The following is a 22,079-nucleotide window of genomic DNA, read 5'->3' on the forward strand; positions in this document are numbered from 1 at the left end:
GTGGTGTCATTGTTCCCTCACATCCCTCCGCCCCTTCCTCCAGTGCTCCTTTGCCCTCTGCCCCACCCCGCCCCCGGTGCCCAGTCCGGTGCATCCAGGGTCTCCGCCTCCCTCCTTGACCAGCACAGAGCTCTGCTGGGCTCCCCAGGGCAGAGCTCCCGCTCCCTCTCTACCCAACTTGTCTTTGTTATTCTGAGCTCCCCTCCTCTCTTTGCCTTCTGACACAGCGGCGGCGGCGGCCGCCTGCAAAACGCGGAATGCGGATTCGTCCTGTCACACCTGGAACGGACTGTTCCCCCGCCCTTAAGAACCGCCCCCCTCCCTCCCCAGCCCTGCATTCTTCCCTCACCTCCTCCCCGCCCCCTCCCCCCAACCCTTAGCCCCCAGCTAAGGAGCTGGGGTTGCGGCTGCGGGACTAGAAACAGCCAGTTGTGGTTGGGGAAGGGTCTTGTAAATACCTAAGGAGAGGATAATGTTTAGAAAGGGGAGAAATTTGGGGAAGGTGTGTGTGGCGAAGTATGTGGTGTGTACGTGTGTGGATTCCGGGTGGGGACTGGCTGGGGAAAGTTTTGTGGGGGTGGGGGCCTCTGGAGTGAGGAATACAGGTGTGCTGGTTTGTAATGTGTGTTTGGGGGATCCACTGCTCATCCCCTCTGCCGTTAGCGTGGGGAGTGAGAGACAAACAAGAGAAGGGGGAGGTCACTCCGAGGGCCCCCCAACACTGCAGCTAGTGACCTCGGAGTCAAGAAACCAGAGATCAATAGGTTTGGGGTCCAGGTCGCCCCGCTGAGTCTGAGCCCGCCCCCATCCCAAGAGTCTCCGCCCTCCCCCACTGCACCCCCCCCACACACACTTCGGCCGGCTCTGGGGGAGGGCGCTGCCTTCCCCAGGGCCCTCTTAATTGTCCAATCGCGGGAGCCGAGTTGGAAGCGGAATGAATATATTAGTCTTATTAACCACTCATAAAATAGAGATTATTATCCCTGGGAGGGGCGGAGCCGAACGGAGCTTAGTAGGGTGTCCCTGCCTGGTGGGTGTGTTGGTGTGTTTGGGGCTCTACCCGCCCAGTCCTGAGCAGCACAAATTCTTAATTTAATATCCCCACGAGGGTCTCCCCTTATTGTACTCCCTGTAAACGTGGAGGGGAGGGAGGCGGGAGGAGACTGATTCTGGGGTCACACTTGAACTCCTCCCGGCTCCACTCCACCCGCCCACTCAATTTTAAATCTTCCCCAAATTTTAGGGCATGGTCCACCAAACCGAGGTGGCATTTGCTACTGTCCCCTTCTCTGCGTTTTCGGTTCAGCCTAAGGGAGAACGGGTGGGAAGAAATAACACGAAGGGGGTAAATGGGATGGGGGATTCCCCCAAACAGTTGCCTGAAAAGAGCCGCACCACCTCGGTGCCTAGCTCCAGGGAAAGGAAGACACTACTCCAGCCTCCCCATTGAGCACCGCCCCCCCCCGAGCCCCGACCCCAGCCAATACTCCACGCTCCCTCTCTTGGATCCTGCCCTCTTTGTCCACTCAGAGCCTAGGGATCGGGGCGGGGGGGTGGTGGTGAAGTGGGGGCATATGGAGAAGACGGGACGGGGATAGGAGAAGCGAGCTTTTGACACTCCCTTTATTCCCTTGCAATAACAATTCGAAAGGTCGGAAATTCTCATTCTCAGTTTTCATCCTAGAGGATTTTGGTTATGTATACAGTAATCTATATGGATATGTGTACACACACTGAGAGAGCCCCCAAAGGGGAGGGGAACCGCTAGTAGTCCGGGTGCTGCGTATTTGTACGGGGGTGGGGGGAGAGTTGTGGAGAGGGGAGGGTGTTGTGTGTGTCTTCCGCTTTTTTTTTAAGTCTTTCTCTATTTATCTTCCTCTCCAATTTGCACGATTTTTCTCTTCCTCTCCCCCTAAACTTGCAGAGTAAAAGAAAAAGCAGGTCCGGGTGGCTTGGGGGAGAAGAGGTGTGTATGTGTGTGCATTGGGGTGAGCGTGTGTGTGTGTGTGTGTGTGTGTGTGTTTCTCTTAAGGGGGGGAGAAAAAGGAAAAGAGGGAGGGAAGAGGAAAAGTGGCATCCCTGGCTGAGATGAGGAGGAGGAGGAAGAGGAGGAGGAGACGCGCTCCCTTTCAGATAGAAATCTAGGACAGCTTTGCCGGCAGCCGGCAGTGAGCGGGGCCCTTTGGAAATAGAATAGCCAATGTAATTTGACACTTCAACTTGCTCTGCTTCAGGCTAGTTGATTCACTTACTCACCCACTAACGCCGAGTTCCTTTTCACTGTCTGTGGACATTAAAAAAGGGGGGGGGGGAGCGAGAGCGAGAGAGCAAAGGAGAGAGCGAGAGAGCAGAGAAATAAAGCTCGAATCCAGTCGTAATTCTGATTTCTCTCCCCCCATTTTTTTTTCCTCCCGCTCTCCCTCCCCCTTCTCCACCACCAACCGCACAGATCTCCCCCGCCCTCCCCCTCCCCAAAATCCATTGGGGGAGAAAAGGAAAGGAGAAAAAGAGAGCGAGAGAGAGCGAAAAGGATTTTGCCCGTGTGTCCTTCTTCCTTTCCTGGTTTCTCTTGCTGCTGCTGCCGCTGCCGCCGCCGCCGCTGCTGCTGCCGCTGCTGCCGCTGCCGCCGCTGCCGCTGCTGCTGCTGCTGCGTGCGGCCCCGGCTCCTCGCTAAGCGGTGGGTAAGTTTATCGTCCTTCTTCTTGGGGCTGGGGCTGGGTCTGGGGCTGGAGCCGGAGTCCGAGCCGGCGGGAGGGGAACCGGGGGCGGACACAATGGATGAGGGCCCCCCACTCCCGGAGCCGGCCCCCCCACCTCCCTTAGAAGCAGCGCGGAATCGTGGATTAGGCAGACTCGTGCTAGTCCCCGTAATTGTGATTGTTTTCGTGGGATCGTGCGTTTGCTTTTTCTTCTCTCTTGCAAAGACTTAGGGCTGGAAACGTGTGGAGGTTTGAGGGATTGTTGTGTGTGTATGTATGCGTATGTGTATGTTGTTTTTCCCCCTCCTTGCTTAAAGGGCTGGGGATAGAAGTGGCTAGGAGGGTCAGTTAGTGCTGGAAGCTAAAGGGAACCAGCCTTGGTGTTCAGACTCCAGGGAGCGGGGAGCGGAAGAGATCCGGGGTTCCTGGTTACGATTTATGTGTGTCTGTATATCTATCTGTGTGTAAAGAAACCATGCCTTTCTCCCAGCGTGGCTATCCGCGCTCTCTGTATGTGGTGTGGAGGGGCCAAGGGGAGCGTAGGCATTACTCCGGGGCTGGAGAATGTGGGGGATATCGCCTTAAGCCTTCTTTCCGGTGGGCGTTAAGTTTGTGTGTGTGTCTGTGTGTCTGTGTGTCTGTGTGTCTGTGTGTCTGTGTGTTTGTGAGGGTGTTAATTGTTGTTATTACTTAGTGTGTTTGTGGCTTGTGGAAGGGTCAGCCGGGAAGACACAATGTTGCAATGCTGAAGGTGTGTGTGTGTGTGTGTGTGTGTGTGAGTGTGTGAGTGTGTGTGAGTGAGTGAGTGTGTGTGTGTGTGTGTGTGTGTGTGTGTGTGTGTGTGTGTGTGTGCGCGCGCGCCGTGGCCGGTAGCCGGGAACTCCTTAAAAACAAAAGGAGGTTTAAACCTCGACCGGGGGACGCCGCCGTCTGCCTGCCGGGCTGCCCCAGCCGGCCGAAAAGCCTTGCCGCTTCGGAAGGAGCATTTTCTCTACGTGTATATGTCCAGAAGCTAAAGTGATCTGTCGCCCTCAGTTCCTTTCTCTGTGTCTTTTGCTGTCCCTGGTGGAGTGGAGGGTGGGTGGCAGAGATTGGAGGGGCTGGGCACGAGGGGGGGTACTGGGGGGGGCGGTCTTTGGGAAGGTTGTTTCATGTTCCTTGTGTCTGGGGCTGGAGGGGGAACACTGGAAAGTGGGATTTCTCTTTCTCCGCCTTCCCCCTCCCCTCCCCAGCTGGAGAAAAGCAGGCTAAGCCAGCGCGCTCTCCCCCTCTCCGGTGTACATCTGTCCAGGAAGCCAGGGGAGGGGTAAAAGGGGGGGCTATGATGGAGGGAAAATAAAACCACATAGAAACAGCGGCAGAAGCGGGATCAAGGAGTGTGTGTGTGTGTGTGTGTGTGTGTGTGTGTGTGTGTGTGTGTAGGGAGGGGGTGTGCAGTGAGAGGGGGGTAGATGGTGGCATTGTGAAGGCGGGGTGGGGGGGGCGGGAGAGGAGGGAACCGTTTTCACGGGAGGCTGAGCTGTAGCAGCCTAAAGGAGCTAGAGCCTCAGACCCTAGGTTTAAAAGACACTCCAAGAATGTAAACAACTGGAGAAAGGAGTGTGTGAATGGGGCCCAGAAAGCTCCTCTTCGGCACCCCGGCTCCCCCTTCCTTGGGGAGAGACGGAGAACTAGCGAACTCGGGGGGCCCGGCAAGTTAAGAGTTGTGCACAGCGCGCTGGGATCTTCAAACTTTCCCCTTGCGCCCCGCACCTCACCCTCCCCCCACCCGAGCGCTCCCCAAGTGGATGGCAAGGACTCCTCCCGGAGGATGCGCCTTGGAGGCCGAGGGTGTCCCTAAGCTAGAGGAGCGGTAGTCCGAGGGGTGGCCGCAGAGTTCCGTCCAGCCGAGCCCAGAGAAGGAATTGAGGGCGGGGAGTGGAGGGGAGAGCCTGGGCAGGGCTCGGGACTCCCATCTCTGGGTCTGGGACCAACTTCTCCTGGTGTCCCAGTGGGCAGGTGAGTGTCCCCCAGGCAAGGATCGGCCAACGTTTCGGTGTCTTGGAGTGCCCGAAAAGTGGGTTTTGCCGGAGCAGGTCTGGGTACAGGCTGTCCCCTCCCTCCTTCCCTCTCTCCTCCCTCCCTTCTTCCCTCCTCCTCCTCTTCTTCCCCCTCCTCCCTCTCCTCCCCCCTCCTCCTCCTCCTCCTTCCCCCTCCCCTGTCTCTCCTTTCCTCTGACTGCTTTCTCAATGCACTGACGAGAGGGAGGAAGATTTAAGTTGGCAACCTAAACAAATGTTGTCTCAAAGGTTCCTTGAGAGCGAGTTGGAAAGGGGTGGGGATGGGGTGAGGGGAGAGACTGGGCCAGAATGAATGACCCAGAGGAGTTTGAGGGGTCCCTCTCCTTTTCAGATAAGAAAGGCATTTTAGAGACCACCAGTACCCCCCCCCCCCCGTGTGCATCAGAAGGGCTGGTGCCTTATAAAATTTAAAAGGGCAGCAGCCCATTAAGGCAATGGCCTGGCGCCTGACTCCAGGAGTTTCGTTGAGCTGCCTGCCTTTCAGTGCCAAGGGCTTTTTAAGGGATTTTCTTGAGCAACAGTTTCTCTCCTGGCTGCAATATGGGAACCTGGCCTTGTAAAACTGCAGGGTTAAATGATGCCGTCTCTTCCTCCTTCTCCTCCATGGGTGTGGAGAGTCACCCTGGGCAGGAAGGCAGTCCAGGGTTGCTCTCAGAGTTTATTTAAAAAAAAAAAAAGGTGTGTGTATATGTGTGTTTTAAGGTATAGCTCAAGTGGGGCTGGAGCAGGGAGGAGTAATTAGTTTGTTTTACTGGTCGCAGAATTGTAACTTTTACTCTTTGGCATTTGTTCGCCCTTGGAAAGTTCAGAACTTGCCCTAACAATACTAATAGTGGAGAAAGTTAGGGAGGAGACCAGGCATTTATTTAACTGATACGGAGGGTAGGATTCCCCTTGGCTCCCCCTACCCCACCCCACCCGGGTCCTGGGGCCTGATTGAGAGAAATTTACTGTGCCATCAATCTCCCCATAGCGAGCCCTGATTCAGGTTTATGAATGCCAGAAGACTTGCGCTGACCTTTTTCTCTTTAACTTGAGGATGTTGAAACACCAGCATCAAACAAAAGACACATTGAAAGCAAGGTCTGCAATGAAGCACGTGTGACTTTGAGGTTGGTGGAAGGCATTTGGAGATAGGGTTTGCCTCTCAGTAATTTTTGCTCTCCCCCCCCCACCCCCCAGGAGTGTAGCATTCAGCTCTGGGAGTCACAAGGCTGTAGAAAGTTGTTTAAGAGCAAATCTCAAAGTTATGATTCCCGCAATTCAGTTGGGGTCAGTGTTGGGAGAAATTTTCTTTCTTTTTTTTCTCTGCCTAAACATTTTACAATGGATGGGATTTTGAAGTGGTTGGTACACACCTCATTGGAGGAGAAGAATAATTGGGCATAGCAATTTCACTCATATTTAGGGGAAACCCCTCAAACCAGAAGAGGTAATTTGTAACATTTAAAAAAAATGGAACTTATGGTTTTATTGGATCAGCATAACTGAAAGGGTTCCGCAGGGTGACAAAACCAGAATTCATTTTACTTTTTAAACCAAACACAGCCATGATCCCCAGTTTCATCTCCTTCCCCTGCCTAACCCAGGAAAGAAACACTGGGCTGGGGAGATTGCTGGTGACCCATGGATCCTTTACTCATTTAGGATAATAACAGGGGGAAGAAAACCAACACGATTCACAGTTGAGAAGAACTGAAAACTTCAATCCCCCCCCCCATAGTAGAAGAATGGAAATTTGAGACACATTATTCCCCCCTCCTATCTTGCATGAGATTACTATGACATTGTAAATCCTTAGGCCTCGATGGCATGACTGACACTGGACATGGCTCCATTTAGCAGCTTAGTAAGATGTTGGTGCCTTGAGCAACTTGATAAGTTTATCACAGGAAACTCCTTTCAGAAAAAACAACCCTTTTGAGAATGACAAAGATGAGCCTCTCAGAGTGGGAGTGTGTCATCTATGTTTCCATTCATAACTTTTTTTATTTTTGTGAAGGCCCTCCCCCTTCCTTCTATCTGCTCCCCGCCCCCACCCCCACCCCATCTTTATGAGGTTCTCAAGGTTGCAAAGCCACAACAGAACCTGTGTGTGCTAATTACCACCATGATGCTGTGGCCTTGCCTAATAGGTTTGACCTCTTGGCAAGATGGGCTGGCTTCCTTCCGTGCAGGCACTGTTCCTGACTACCCTTTGTCTCCCAGGGAAGCTACTGGGAATCTTCTGCCCTTCTCAGCTTAGGGGAAAGGGAAAAGACCACCCGACTGAGCAGTGAGTCCAATTTTAGCATCACTGGTCTAATGTGTACAGGATCCAGAGCTTGGTACTCTAGGGGAAATTAAATGTCCTGGGCTCTGCCCTCAGGGGGTTTACTGTTGAGCCAGAGGAGAGACAACTTTCCTAAAGGCTAAAGCCTTTTAAAAACAAACAAAAAAGGCCTTTAAGGAGAGTTAAGAATCAGGATTTTAGTGGGCTGGAACAGATCTTGGAGGTGGTATCTTGTCTAGGCTCATTTTACAGGGGAGAAAGCTGAGACAGACAGATTTGCCCATGGTCAAGTTAGTCAATGCAGAAGCTAGCATTTTGAACCCAGGTTGCTTGTTGTTGGTGGTGGTGGTCATTCACGCCTGACTCTTTGGGGATTTTCTTAGCAAAGGTACTGGAGTAGTTTGCCATTTCCTTCTCCAGCTCATTTGGCAGATGAGGAAAGGGAGGCAAAGGGGTAAGTGACTTGCCCAAGGTCACAAAGCTAATAAGCACCCGAGACAGGATTTGAACTTAGATCTTCTTGACTCCAGGCCCAGGACTCTATCCACCGACCCACTGTAGCAACTAACTGTCCATGTTGTCTTGCCTCCAAATCTATCGCTTTTCCCACTATAACCTACCAATGCCTACGGTGTCACAAGACTAAAAGAAATACCACAGGCTCCAGGAAGACATGATAAACTTGAAGACAATTGAGGCAGGAATCTTGAACTAGGAGTCAGGGGATCTGGCTCTTCATTCTGGGGTGGTCGTCAGTTAACCACAGTGAGTGTTACTTTTCTCATCTGGTAGATGGGGCTAACACCACTCAGATTCTTTGTAAGCATTAAATGATACAATGTTTACTAACATAGGAAAAGCTATCCTTTTGGAGTATAGGAGTCAGACTTTGGGGGTGGGATTGGTCTGCAGCCCAGATCAGTAGCACAAGAGGTTTTTCCAGCTGGCTGCTGTGATAAACATGTCCAGGGAGTGTCCCCACTGGTGTGAAGAATGTGTCAGTGATCTGGAAGGCACTCCCCCCCAACACCCAGGCAGGATACTAGAGGGTCTGCAAGTCACTACATCGAACACCGAGTCTGCTCCTGGCAGGAAAGACTAGAGTTGAAAGGTTGCCCCTCCCCCCACCCAATACTCAGAGCAAACATAGCTATGCTGCTGATCTGTTGTGTGGAAACTCCCCTGGTGCCATCTAGAAGGGACTGGACATGTTTCTTACTGTTCCCTGCCTTTGCACTTGAGATATTACTTTGAGGATGCTAGCTAGCCTGGGCTCCACTAACTTTCCATAGGGCATGATGATTTCATCTGTGGTTTTTGAAGAGAGGGTGGGGATGCTTTCTCATAAAGAGTGTGTAGAATCATAGGAGACACAAGAAGTCTAAGATAATCCCAGTCCTCAAGGAGTTTACGAAGGAGATCATACATACACACATTTGTAGACATATACATGCATGTTATCTATAGACATGGGTACAGACATTTTTGTCCTTGTTCAATCATTTTTGTCGTGTCCGACTCTTTGTTGATCCCTTTTGGTGTTTTGATTATTTGATGGGTTTATGGGGGGAAGGGGGTATGGCAAAGTTATTGGAGTAGTTTGCCATTTCCTTTTCCAGCTCATTTTACAGATGGGGAAACTGAGGCAAGCAGGGTTAAGTGACCAGCCCAGGAACCCACAGCTAGTAAGTGTCTGAGACCAGATTTGAACTCAGGAAGATGAGTCTTCCTGATTCCAGACCTGGCACTCTCTCCACTGAGCCACCTAGCTGTTCCTATACATATATACACATACATAGACACATATACTCACATGTACACATATAATACATATATGTGTGTGTTATATATGTAAGAAATGGAATAATACAGAACAGCATGACAGTCGGTGAAGCAATATGATATAATCAAAATAGGACTACATTTGAGGTTAGAGGACGTGGATTTCAATTCCAGCTCTGCAATTTACTAGCTGTTTGGGATAAAGACTGAACCCATGATTTTGTTAATATAGGGACCCAGGTAAGGGAACTCTTACTACTCCAGGTCACCACCTTCTCTACAGCTTAGTCTTACCGAGAGAACTGAGAGGTTAAATGATTTTGTTCAGTAGCACAAACCTAGTTTATGTCAGAGGGAAGACTTGAACCTAGGGCTTCCTGATGTAGACGCTGGCTCTCACTAGCTGTGTTACCATGGATAAATAACTTAATGTCACCAGACCTCAGTTTCCTCATCTGTAAAATGGGGGTGTTAGACTAAATGGTCTCTTAGGGACCTGCTAACTCTTAAATCAGACAATGCCATGTAAAGGTCTACACCATGGGGTTGATGATCTTAAGGAAGCTGAAGAGAGTCCCTAGAGGTGGCTATGGTCAGAGGAGGTTGATAGCATTATGATACAGGCTTTGGAGAGGAGATAAGACTCAGCTAGACATCATATAGGGAGAGGAAGGGGGAAGGGGGGCGGGGAGAGCCTCTCAGGCTGAGTACCTCTTCTGGGTCTCTGGGGAGACTGCCATATTTTAATGGAATACAGCATGCTCTCTCATGCTAGGACTCAGGGCCCTTCTGTATTACTCAGCTGTGGTCCCTAGCAGCTGCCCATGCTCTTGGTTCTAATAGTCTGCTGAGTTGTATGCACTCCCAAACTCCCAATTGTGGTTTTCGATCCTTGGGAGCATGGATCTGTGGCAAGGGAGTTCTTGAAGTGGTGGGGAAAGAAACAGATGTGTTTGGAGCCTGCCTCTGGTCCCCTCAGAGAAGAGAAGAAAGTCCATAGAGCTAGGCTGGTTGCCACAGCTCAGATGGTTTCTATAGCTACAAAAAGTGACTCAGACCTTTCTCTTCTCCTGATCTCCCCTAGCAAACCCCACAAGCAGGCAAGATGCTGGGCTAGGAGGGCACCTCCGCCATCACCCCCAGGGGTATATCCACAGATTTGCTGACCTGCCACATGACAGAAAGAACAGGCAGCCCCTAGGGTTCTGGCTTTCTGACTGCAGCCTGGCTGCTTGTTTGGTGTATGAATATGATAAATACCCTCTGGCTGGTTCCATGGTAATGATCCTGCTGGCAATTAAGGGACCCAACCATCAGGACCCTCCCTCATCCACCTGTGACAAATGAACAACAAATGGCCTGGCTCTGTTGGGCAGAGAAAGGTCATAGCTTTAGACCTAGGGAGGACCTCAGACATCATCTAGCCTAACCCTTTCATTTTACAGATGAGAAAACTGAGGCCCAAGGTCACACAGGCAGGAAAAGCCTGTAAGGACATGATGGGGCCCAGGGTGGGGGTGGGAGGGGAACACAACCAGCAATGACACTCAGTTTTTTAATCCCAGAAGGCCATTGGAGCTATAACTGGTGAAGGGCAATGTGATTGGGCCGGAGGGAAGGTCAAGGTGTCTCTGGGATAATTAGATTTTTTAGATTTCACTACTCCTGGGTGAGTCTGGTGGACTAATCCTTTTATCCTTTGCCTATATTTGTAGTCACTCAGAGGACTCTTGGGGTAAGAGGTAGGAAAACCCACATTTCCCCAGCTATTGAAGTCAGCCGGGGGGGAGGGGGGGGAATTCAGCTCTTGAAGGTGTTGGGTTAGGGGGATGGGGGAGAGGATGGAGTTCAGCCAGAATCTAGACCTTTTATACAGGTCCATGGGAATCCAAAGGGTCGGGGGTGCTATAATAACACATCTGCATGGCTTGGCCATTTTCCAGAGAGCTTGCTGGTTGACTTTCAGGATGCTTTTCCTGTATTACTAGGTAGTATGTAGAGACCTGTTAAAGGTTAGATTTGTGCTGGTACAGAGCCGAGGATCCTTTTTGAGATCAGTGGGAACATTGAACTGGTGTGTTGGAGGGAGGCTGGGTAGTGTGTATGAGCGAATGAATGTTGGGGTTAAAGTTGGGGTTGTAAAGAGCTCCCTGATTTGATCTACAGTTAGCTTCAGAGTTAAAAGTTGTTTTACCATGTCCTTGCCTCCCTGGCTGCACCCAGGTGTGAGACTGGGAGTTTTTGCCTTGAGTCTCTCCCCTGAGGAAAGCCTAGTTTGGTGGGCTGCAGCAGGAAGGGAGGGAAAAGGGACTCCCTTAGCCTGAGTGGTATCTCCCTAGATGTCCTCTGGTACCCCCCCCAACCCTCTCTCTTAACGACCAATAGCCTTCCTGGGAAAGCCCTGGGCCTGGTGTGGGCAGAAAAGGAATCTAGATTCCTGAAAATTAGCATGAGAATAGAGGCCCAGACAAGAAGCCTCTTGTGTGTAACTCTGGGTCCTTGGGGTAATGATGTGCTGATCTTACCCTAGCTGGCCTTTCCTGCCTGGGCAGCTATATGTCTCTGCTGCAGTGGGTAGGGCATCCCAGCTGGGCGGGTCTGGGCCAACTCCAGCTGTCATTGGGAGCCAGGAGCACATTAATTGGAGGATCCTTACCTAGGGCAGCAGGCGTGATTTCCACCCCCCCCCCATACTTCAGGCCCTAGTTTCCTTGCCTTTTGTGTTTTGAGAAGGCTTGTAACATGAGTAGCCCCGTTTCTCCAAGAGGCTTTTGTTTGGCTGATTAAAACATTTATTGTGGAAAGACTTGACAAGCACTCCTTGGTCCAGACCAGTTCTTGGGAGGCAGGAGACAGGATCACTTAATGATTGGCCCACCCCAACAAGGTGAGCCTTATCAGTCTTTAAGGGGCTCCCAGAATCAGCTCATAACTATTCAGTTTTATTTATTAGAATCTCAGTGCTACAAAAGAGGAAAGGATAGCTCTACTTGGCCACTTAGTGGCAAAGCAATATAAAAAAGATCTTCTTGTCCCTCAGCTGTGGTTCATTTATTCTCCAAGAATATGGTTCTTTCAGGGCCTTCCCCCCTCCTTCCCTTCCCCTTTTTGGTGATAGAATATTAGCTAGGGAAGAGATCTTAGGGCATATCACAGCACCCCCTTGAGTTTACAAATGAGGAAAGGGTTTGCCCAAAGTAGCTAGAGAAGTAGTGGCATAGTAGATAGAGAGCCGGCCTCAGAGTGAGGAAGACTTGGCCTTAAGACTTATCCATTGCTCCTGGATACATTGTACAACCTCTCTGAAAACAAGTTGCTCATGGCCTCTGTGATTCCTTGTAGCTCTAAATCTAAGATTCTATTTTCATGGAATGAGATCCCAAGTCTCACCTCCCCCCCCCATTACTGTTCTTTCCAGGATAACACAACCCTAAAGACAACAACAAAAAACTCATCCCATTTGTCTTTGACTGCTGAAGGAGCGAGTGCAATAAACAAGAATTACATGAACCCCCTTGACTTTCAGTCAGGGAGACTTCATGACCTAGAAATCACTTCTCAAAAGTGAGACCTTTTTAGTAACAGATCTGGAATCCCTTCTGATTGTGTGGAAAGCTTGTCCTCTTCCAAGAACAAAGACCACTGGAATCAGTTGCAGAATCCCTTTGTGATATCACATGCTCCATGGGGGGGGGCTTAAAAATTGCAGTAAGGGGTCAATTATGTTGCAAATTTTCAGGAAGGTGGGGAAAAAAATCTCATAATTGAGATGCAAGATGGTCTTGGGGGGTTGGGGGCGGCCGGGGAGAAGCAGCCTCTCCAGAACTGGTGAGTTTGCCCATGCTCTCTCAATTCTTCCCACACAGAATTCTAGAAGTTAAATTTGTTAGCAGATTGATGCATGGTTTGCCCCTCCAATCTTTTTCCAATCAAAACTTCCGTGAGGCTGATTTTTGTCCTTTTTTCTGTTTATAACCTGTGTATTTATTCTGGTCTTTATTTAAGCAAGTACTTATTGACTAATAAACTCGATGCTATCCCATATATTTGGGTCTCTTGTTATGTGGAGAAAATCCCTTGAAGTACAAGTTATGTTGATCAAGAAATCCTTTAAATTTATGTATGGGGGCAGCTAGGTGGCGCGGTGGATAGAACACCGGCCCTGGAGTCAGGAGGACCTGAGTTCAAATCTGACCCCAGACACTTGACACTTACTAGCTGTGTGACCCTGGGCAAGTCACTTAACCCCAATTGCCTCCCCCTCCACCCCCAAAAATTTTACATATGGATGCAAACTCTTAACATCATTGGGTCATAGATTTAGACTTGGAAGGGACTTTAGAGGTCATATAGTTCTTTTTTTTTTTTTAAATATATTTTTACAGATGAGGAACCTAAAATCAGGAAAGGAGAAAAACCTGTCTAGGGTTACACAACTAATAAGTGACTGTGTCAGATTTTGAACTGAGGACCTCAGACTCTAGAGTCAATGTACTTTACTCTGTTGTTGTTCAGTCATATCTCTTTGTGACCCCATTTGAGGTTTTCTTAGCAAACATACTGCACTGGTTTGCCATTTCGTTCTCCAGCTTATTTTACAGATGAGGAAATTGAGGCAAACAAGGTTAAACGACTTGCCCACGGTCACCCAGCTAACATTAGTGTCTGAGGCTGGATTTGAACTCAGGTTTCCTGTCTTCAGGCGGGGTGCTCTATCCATTTTACCACCTAGCTGCCCTACTTTACTTTGTATCAGGATCTAGATATAAGCTTGGAGATATCTGTTTTAAGGTCCAACTCTAACATTTTATGATTTGGCTACAAAAAGAGAGGAAATATTTTTTAAAAGTTAAATTCAGGACTTGTTTTATTTTATTTCAGATACTTAATTGTAATGATAATGCCAAGCCAGAAAGGCTTTCAGTATAATTCTGGTACAGACTGAGTCTGCTCTCCAAAGACCAGCCCACCTTTGTAGGCGGTTAGCCAACAGGTGATGAATCATCTGGCTCTGGAAATCCACTCAACCTTCACATTGCTATGAGATGCTTTCCTTGGTCCTCATGGCATCCCTGGGAAGTAAGGGTAGGTAGTATTATCCCCCTGGTATAGGTGAGGAAATGGAAGCCAAGATAGGCCCAGATCTGCCTGTGGTCTCACACAACTTGCTAGTGGGAAAGCGTTGCCTAGAACCTCACTTTTCCAACTCTTTTTCCCCATATTTCCTTGTATGATTCCAAGGGGAAAAAAGTCAGCAAAACTAACCAATACATTGAAAAAGTCTGACATCTTCTGCCTTTAAACTCTTCACAACCCAGGCCCTTCCAACCTTTCCAGGCTTCATTTCGTTCCCTTCTATGGACTCAACAATCTAGTGACACTGTGTCTCTTGTTGTCTCTCCAGGATGACTGCCCAATGCTCCATTAAATGGCTCCTTGCCTTTTAACTGGCTGTTGCTCTTCATTGGCCTGTCTTCCTTCCTTGACCCTACTTCTTGCCTTCCCTGACCTCTTTTAAGACAAAATTCAAAACAACAACAACAACAACAAAACAAAACAAAACAAGACTAAATTCAAACCCCACATTCTGCAAGAGGCCTTCCCTAGTTCCCCTACACTGTTGATGCCTTCCCTTGAAAACCACCTTCCATTTACTCTATCTCTGTTATCTGCAGGGGGCTTTGCAGGTTTTCTCCTTGGTTAGAATGTGTACTCTTGGAGACCAGGAACTGTTCATTTTTCTTTGTATCTTTAGTTCTTAGCACAGTTCCTGGCATATAATAAGCTCTTAATAAATATTTGTTGACTTGTTGACACTCTATGTTGTGTTCATAACTCTTTGGAAGGGGGAGAAGGGCATCTTGGGAAATGGAGGTGAGGTAAAAATGGGGACATGTCAAAGAGTTGTTATGAGTACCAAATGAGAAAACACGTACACTGCTTTTCTTTTTTTTTTAATTAATAAAGTATTTTTTTTCCATTACATGTAAAGATAGTTCTCAACTTTTGTTTATACAAGCTTTACAATTTCAGATTTTTCTCCCTCCCTCCCTCCCTCCCCTCCCTCCCCCCTCCCCTAGACAGCAGGTAATCTGATATAGGTTATATATATATATATATATATATATATATATATATATATATACACATAATAACATTAAACATATTTCTGCATTAGTCATGTTATAAGAGAAAAAATCAGAGCAATGATGAAAAACTTCAAAATAGAAAAAACAACAGCACCAAAAACAAAAGAAATAGTATGGTTCATTCAGCATCTATACTCCACAGTTCTTTTTTTTTTTTTTTCTTGGATTTGGAGATCCTCTTCCATCACAAGTTCCCTGGAACTCTTTTGTGCCATTGCGTTGGTGAGAAGAATATAGTCCATCACAGTGGATCAACACTCAGTGTTGATGATACTGTGTACAATGTTCTTCTGGTTCTGCTCATCTCACACATCATCAGCTCACGCAAGACCCTCCAGGTTTCTCTGAACTCCTTCTGTTCATCATTTCTTACAGCACAATAGTATTCCATTGTATTCATATACCACAACTTGTCCAGCCATTCCCCAATTGATGGGCACCCCCTCAACTTCCAATTCCTTGCCACCACGTAAAGAGCAGCTATAAATATTTTTGTACATGTGGGTCCCTTTCCCCTTTCCATGATTTCTTTGGGAAATGCACAGCTTTATCACCCTTTGGGCATAATTCCAAATTGCTCTCCAGAATGGTTGGATCAGTTCACAGCTCCACCAACAATGGATTAACGCACACTGCTTTTCAAACCCTGAAGCATGATATTAATGCTAGTTATTATTAATAAAAATAAATATGTGAATATATTTTTCTTTTTTTTAATAATTTTTTTTTGGTGAGGCAGTTGGGGTTAAGTGACTTGCCCAGGGTCACACAGCTAGTAAGTGTTAAGTGTCTGAGGCCGGATTTGAACTCAGGTCGTCCTGACTCCAGGGCTGGAGTTCTATCCACTGCGCCGCCTAGCTGCCCCTGAATATATTTTTAAAAGCAAGACAATTTGTGGTTAGGATCATAGATCTGGTGCCAGTAGCAATCTTAGTCCAACTCCTTTCTTTTACAGCTGAGGAAACAGAGGCCCAGACTGGTTCTTGGTACCTTTCCCAAGGCCGCACAGGAGTAATAAGTGGAAGAGGTGGGATTCCTTCTTATTTTCAGGCTTCTTGATAACTAAAAAGGCAGGAACAGGGTGATAGACTGTGGAGGGCCATCCAGGTCTTTCTGGAAGAAAGGACAATGACATTGGCCCTTTTGCCAATGGTGGAAGGATCATGGTTTAGGGCTGGGAGTGCTCATGTTAGAAGCTCTGTAAGTAGCAAGCAAGCAGCTCTATCAGTAGCAAATGCTTCCCCAGAGTAGCTGACATTCCAGTCCACCTATCCACACTGGCTTCCCCTAAATGGTAGGCATGGCAGGAATGTGGCCAGGGAGGCAGAAGAGGTATGTCATTCAAGTCTTAGCCACAGGAGTTCCCTCAGAAACCAGCTCTGGTTCCTAATGACCAGAGTTCTCCCCCCACCTCCCCCAACAAAGGAAAGGATAAAGCCAGTTTCAAATCACCAGACAAGCCAGTGGCACAGAGACGTTTATTCCTATGGGAGAGGCTGTTGGCTCTAGTGGAAAGTGTCTTCAACTAGGAATCAGGAGACCTATCTTCTAGGTTGTGGTGACCTTCGCCCCTGATTTGATGTGGCACCTTGTAAATTTGTTGGGTTCCAGTTTCTTCATTTTTGGAATGAGGAAGAGTGGTCTAGATGAACTTTTTGAGGCTTGTGATTCTATCAGGCAAGCATTTCCCCTAGCTACTTAAATGTCCTGTAGTGTTTTCTATTCTTAGAATCAGAGGATTGAGAACTGGAAGGGACCTTGGAAACCATTCTAGACAGATGTGGAAACTGAGGCCTGTGAGGTGGTCACTTACCCAGAGAAACATTATAATGTGGTGGAAAGAACACCTGACTTGGAGTTTGGGGAGAGACCTGGATGTGAATCCTGATTCAAATACTAGTTAACTGTGTGATCATGACTTACTGGCTTTTCAATTTTTTTTTTTGTCTGTATCTGTGAATTCACTCTGTAGAGAATTCCTGGTATTAAAAACACTTCTCTGCTACAACTCATTTGTAACTTAAATTCTTAGAGCAGGGATTCTTAAAAAAATTTTTTTCTATCATGGATTCCTTTTTTGGTCTGGTTAAACATTAAATAAAACGCATAGAATTCTTTTTTTTTTTTTAATGTTTAAAATGTGATGAATTTATTTTACTCTGATGTAAAACCAAAGCTTTCACTACAGGACAGAGACCAATTTGATAAAAGGTCATGAAAATTTTCAAAAGAAACAAATTACAATGAAATCTAGTTATCAAAATATTAAAAACAAACAACCCAAGTTCACAAACCCCAGGTTAAGAACTCCTGTAATAGAGGGGATTCTGGGAGGTTAAGTGAATTTTGAAGGACCATATAGCTAGGACGTGGAGGATTTGAACCCTAGACTCCCAGATTCTGAGGCTGGTTCCCAATCCACTTTGCCTCTTATTGTTGTTGTTGTTGTTATTGCTTAAGGTCATACAGGTGGTGGGGCCGGAATTCGAACCTCAGCCCTCAGGTTCTAGTTCCAATTTTTTTTTCCAATTCTGGGGTACAACATGGATGCTGCAGTAGTGTGTTCAGTGGAAAGAACCCAGGATTAGACGTGAGAGGACTAGCCAGTTTCACTTACTACCAGTGTACCTTGGGCAAGCTACAAACTCTCTGAGCCTCAGTTTACTTCTCTGTAAAATGAGGGATTGGATAATAAGATCTTTAAGGTCTCTCCTTTCTTTAAATGCATGATCTTCTCCCTAGCAGGGAAACTCCCAGTGAATATTCTCGTGGTAGTGGGGATGACGAGAAGGAAACTTGACTTAGAGTTAATATTTTCTCCCTAACTAAACTTCTTGAAGGGCCTCACTTCATTTAGTCTCAGGGGCCTGTAGACCTGTGTTTATTTGCATGGGTCTTTTTTTTTTTCTTTTTTGGTAATATGACCACAAATTCGTTTGTGGCTAGGTACACAAGCCATTTGAAAGGCATACTTGGCAGGAGGTTGAATCGTACATCCGGAGACGGGAGACTGCCCTTAAAATTGTAGGTAGTTATAGAAATGGAGAACTGGAAGGGTCCCGAAAGGTCATCTTACCCAACCTTGCCTTTTGATGAAGAAACTGAGGTAACCCGTCCAAAGTCACGGAGATCTAGTGACAGAGCTAGGCTTCCTAACTTGGGTCCAAAGGCTCTTCTGACTAAAATAGACATTCTGAACCACAGACAGGGTGAAGGTGAGCCACAGTGCTGGTAGACATGCCAAGCTTGAGAATATTTCTGGCCCAGGGCCTTTCACTGTCATTGGGCCATCTTTTACCAAACCAGCTAAGAAGCCAGGCATTGGAGTTTCTTTCTAGCTTTGTTGTCCAGGAAAGATGAACCCTGGGTGGTCTAGGTTTTTAAATCTCCTTGCTTTAAATGTTCACTTATATCACTTTATAGCATTTTTTGGGTGGGGCAGTGGGGGTTAAGTGACTTGCCCAGGGTCACACAACTAGTAAGTGTCAAGTACCTGAGGTTAGATTTGAACTCAGATCTGCCTGAATTCATGGCCAGTGTTTTATCCACTGTGCCACCTAGCTGCCCCTGTAGCATTAAAAAAATAATAATCATCTTTTTTTTTTTTTGTCATGATCATTTCTGGTGGTCACTGAGGATGTGGATGACATTTTGCCCCAGTGGCCCTATACCTTTCTGCTGAAAACAGTATTGGATTTCCAAGGCAATTATTGGTTTTCCAGTTTCTCAGTTCCACCAGTTAATAGGCCTCCTCCTCCTTTCTCACCTGCGTCTGGGTTTAGTTTAGCCAAACAGAGCTTGTCTCTTGAAGATATTTTCTTGCTTCTTTCATAACAGAAGCCTAGATTCCTCTCATTTTCCTCTTCATAAAGGGGAACAAACATGGATAATATGATTTCTAGTTTGGTGCCTTTGTAATATTGCTGCAATTAGATTAGGAAATGATTAAGCATTGCTTGGTCTGCAGTATTATACGTGGGCATTTTCTTTAAAGGACTCGTGTGCATGTGCGCATGCCTGCATGTGTGTTTTCTACTCCCCTTAACTGTTCCTGGCTTTGAATTTCCCCTTTAATTTGTGCTGTATACTTGAGTATAAGGACAGGAGATGATAACTTTCATTAAGCAGACTCAGCAGTCATCAGAAAAGCTCACCTTTATATGAAGAATAAAAAGTTGATGTAGTGTTTTTCTTAGGACACCTCTGTGAGGTGGTTAGTTTACGTATCATTATTGCCTTTTAAAGATGACAGAAGTCAGTCTCAGAAGAGAAGGAACTTGTCCATGATCATCCAGGAGGAATGGAGGCCAGTTCTTCTGAATCCTCAGGCCAGTGTGCTCTCGCTCTTTCTGTCTCTCTGTTTCTTTCTCTCTTCGCTTTACTCTCTCCTCTCTCTTTTCTCTTTGTCTCTGTCTCTGCATGTCTCTCTCTCTCTCTCTCTCTCTCTCTCTCTTTCTCTCTCAGCCCCCCTTTTAACTAGAGGCTCACGAGTAATCTCAACAGTTAGCAGGGACTTCAGTGGCTGTCTAGTTTAGTCCAACCAGTACTACAAGAATTCCTCCTCTGACAAGTGGTCATCGAACTTTTGCTTAAAGACCTTCATCTTCATCACCATCGTCTTCATCATCTTCATCACATGCATGCAGCAATATCGATGTATCATCTCATTCAATCCTCACCACAACCCTTTGGAGAAGGAGCTATTTTTCTCATTTTACAATGAGGAAATTGGTTCTGAGAGGGGTTCTGTGATTTGCCCAGGTTTACATAGGCCAGATTTGAACTCAGGTTTTCATGACCTCAAGTGTAGAACTCTTCTATACTTCATCACCAGCTGCCATTGAGGGAGAACACCCAAGTTCCAGAGTCATGCTTGCTTCTGGAGCATAGTACAGCCTACGGAGCGCTGACTTTGGAGTCAGAGGACCCAGATTCAAATCCTATCTCCTATGCTTCCTACCTTTGTGACCCAGGGCAAGTCCCTTTAACTTTCCCTTGGCCTTGGTTTTCTCATCTGTAACAAGAGCAGGTCGGACTAGATGCTGTCCACCCCCACCCCAGGTCCCTTCCAACCCTAGGTCTATGATTCCAAGATCATTGTTAGGAAGTTTTTCCTGTTATCAGGCCTAGACTTGTCTCTGAAGGTTTAACACATTGCTCCCAGTTCTGCCCTTTGGACAAAACAGCTCTCATGCCCACTTTTCTTCAGCCTCTGTGTGCCCACTTTCAAAGCATGTCCTCTTTTAGGATCACTGGCTTGTTCCTCTTACTTCCTGCTTCAGTCCCCCTTCACCCCTAGTAACCCTAGCAGAGAAGAAAACATTTGTCATGTGATATGTTTACAAAACTTATTTCTTAAAAACAAAATCCAAACAAAGGCCAAGAACTGTTTCTAGCTCCCAAGATCCACTCCAAGGAATAGCACTTATTATACAGAATTAAAAGAGTTAAGTAGGTCCTTGGTGATTATAAAAGGGTGTCATTCCAGCAATTAAGATAATATAAGGAGATTGTGTTTTAAATCGCTGGCTCAAATGTGCCTTTAAGAGAATCGAGGCCGAGATCTCGGGCAGCTTTTGCCAAAGGAAGGGAGCCTTTGAAGAAGGAAGGAAAAGAGATGACTGACAGCCTCATAGACTCTAGCGAGAAGGCTCCGGATAGGTGGAGTCCCTTTTCCCCTATATCTTGCAGCCAGTGGATCCTTCACTCTGATCTGGTTCCAGCGTTGTCAAGGGGAAGGTCTTGTTTGTCACCGGACAGGAACTGTCATTCAGCTGGTGATGGAAAACTCAGAATGAGAAGGTTGAAGGAAAATGTAAACTTTCCTTTGACTTATAATGATAGCCAACATACAGCCCATTTACATATATTATCTCATCTGGTGAGTAAGTAGTGAGGCCAAGTAGGGACGAGAAGCATAGGGGGAGAGTAGTTTCAGACCATAGACTTAGAACTGGAAGAAACCTTAGAGATCATCCCCTCACCCCATTTTACGGGTGAAGACACTGAGGCCCAGAGAGACTATGAGATTTTTCACGGTAGAAAACACTCTCAAATTTAGAGAGTTCTTTCCATCGAATCACAGTGTTTTCCCAATCACTTTTAGGCATCGGACCTTAGACCAGTCACTTACCTTATCCCCAGAATAAAACTAGGAGGTTGGACTCAGTGAACCCTGAAGTCCTTTCAAGCTATAATTGCCTTTGTCATCTAAGGGGCTTCCTTAAGACCCTCCAAGAAGGCAGTGTCAGAGTCAGAAGAATTTGAATCTTCTGACTTCCAAGTCCAGTGCATTTTCTGATATACCACAAAGAAAGCCCCTGTTTTCTTCTAGTTGTTTGTTTTATTTTTGTTGTTGTTGTTGTTGTTAATCCAAACTGTACTCCCCCACCAACTTTCTGGAAGCAAACTTGCCAGGTTGTACAGCCTAGTTTCTGAGCCCGCCCCCCGCCCCAGTTTGGCTATTGCTCCGTCCTTTTCTTCTGGAGGACTAACCTTATGGTGGACTTCATTACAGGAAGGGACATGGCCTTCCTAGTGCCAGCCCCTGTCTTCAATGAGCCCTGTTATGGAGGAAGAATACTTTGGGGGGAAACTAAGGAAACAGAAGAGAGATTGGAGAGAAAGCACAGAGCTTTAAAGCCAGAAGGCACTTGGGGGGTGGAGTCATTTAGTCTGACCCTCCCCCTCCTTTTACAGATGGAGAAACTGAGGTCCAGAGAAATTGAATGACTAACCCCTTGCACACAGCAAGTTAGTGACAGATTCAAGACAAGGATTCGGGTTCCCTTGCCTTCTGCTTCTCCTATTTAAAAGGCAAAAAAGCACTATCTGCCTGGCACTTGGTAGGTGCTTAACAAATGTATCTATTGATTGACTGATCAGAGAGGATAAAGAGGAGGACATCGGATGATAGGGCCTAGAGCCAGTGAAGACCTTAGAGATCATCTTGTACCATCTGCTCATTTTACAGGTGGGTAAACTGAGACCAAGTGATCCATCCAGGGCGTTTGCTCCAGTAGCATAGCCTTTAAGAACACCGGGTCATCTCTGAATAAATTGAGAGGCTTTAGTGGAAGGTTCGAATTCTCTGGTTTCTCTTGAAACAAAACCCAGT

The 22,079-nt window shown here is 47.0% G+C and overlaps 1 protein-coding gene across 6 annotated transcripts in view; it reads left to right on the plus strand.

Moving 5' to 3' along the window:
- The first annotated feature begins 2,556 nt into the window (after nt 1-2,556).
- ZMIZ1 (zinc finger MIZ-type containing 1) overlaps nt 2,557-22,079 on the plus strand; it is a 469,106-nt gene continuing 449,583 nt past the window's right edge. For 4 of the 6 annotated variants that reach the window (XM_043990031.1, XM_043990035.1, XM_043990034.1 and 1 more), the window contains exon 1: nt 2,661-2,677. The gene's annotated coding sequence lies outside the window, so the exon portion shown is untranslated. Of the gene's footprint in view, nt 2,682-22,079 lie in introns of all 6 variants that reach the window. The other 2 variants (XM_043990032.1, XM_043990041.1) reach the window with 2 other exon arrangements.

Source organism: Dromiciops gliroides, chromosome 2 (assembly GCF_019393635.1).
Source record: "Dromiciops gliroides isolate mDroGli1 chromosome 2, mDroGli1.pri, whole genome shotgun sequence".
Lineage (NCBI taxonomy): Eukaryota > Metazoa > Chordata > Mammalia > Microbiotheria > Microbiotheriidae > Dromiciops > Dromiciops gliroides.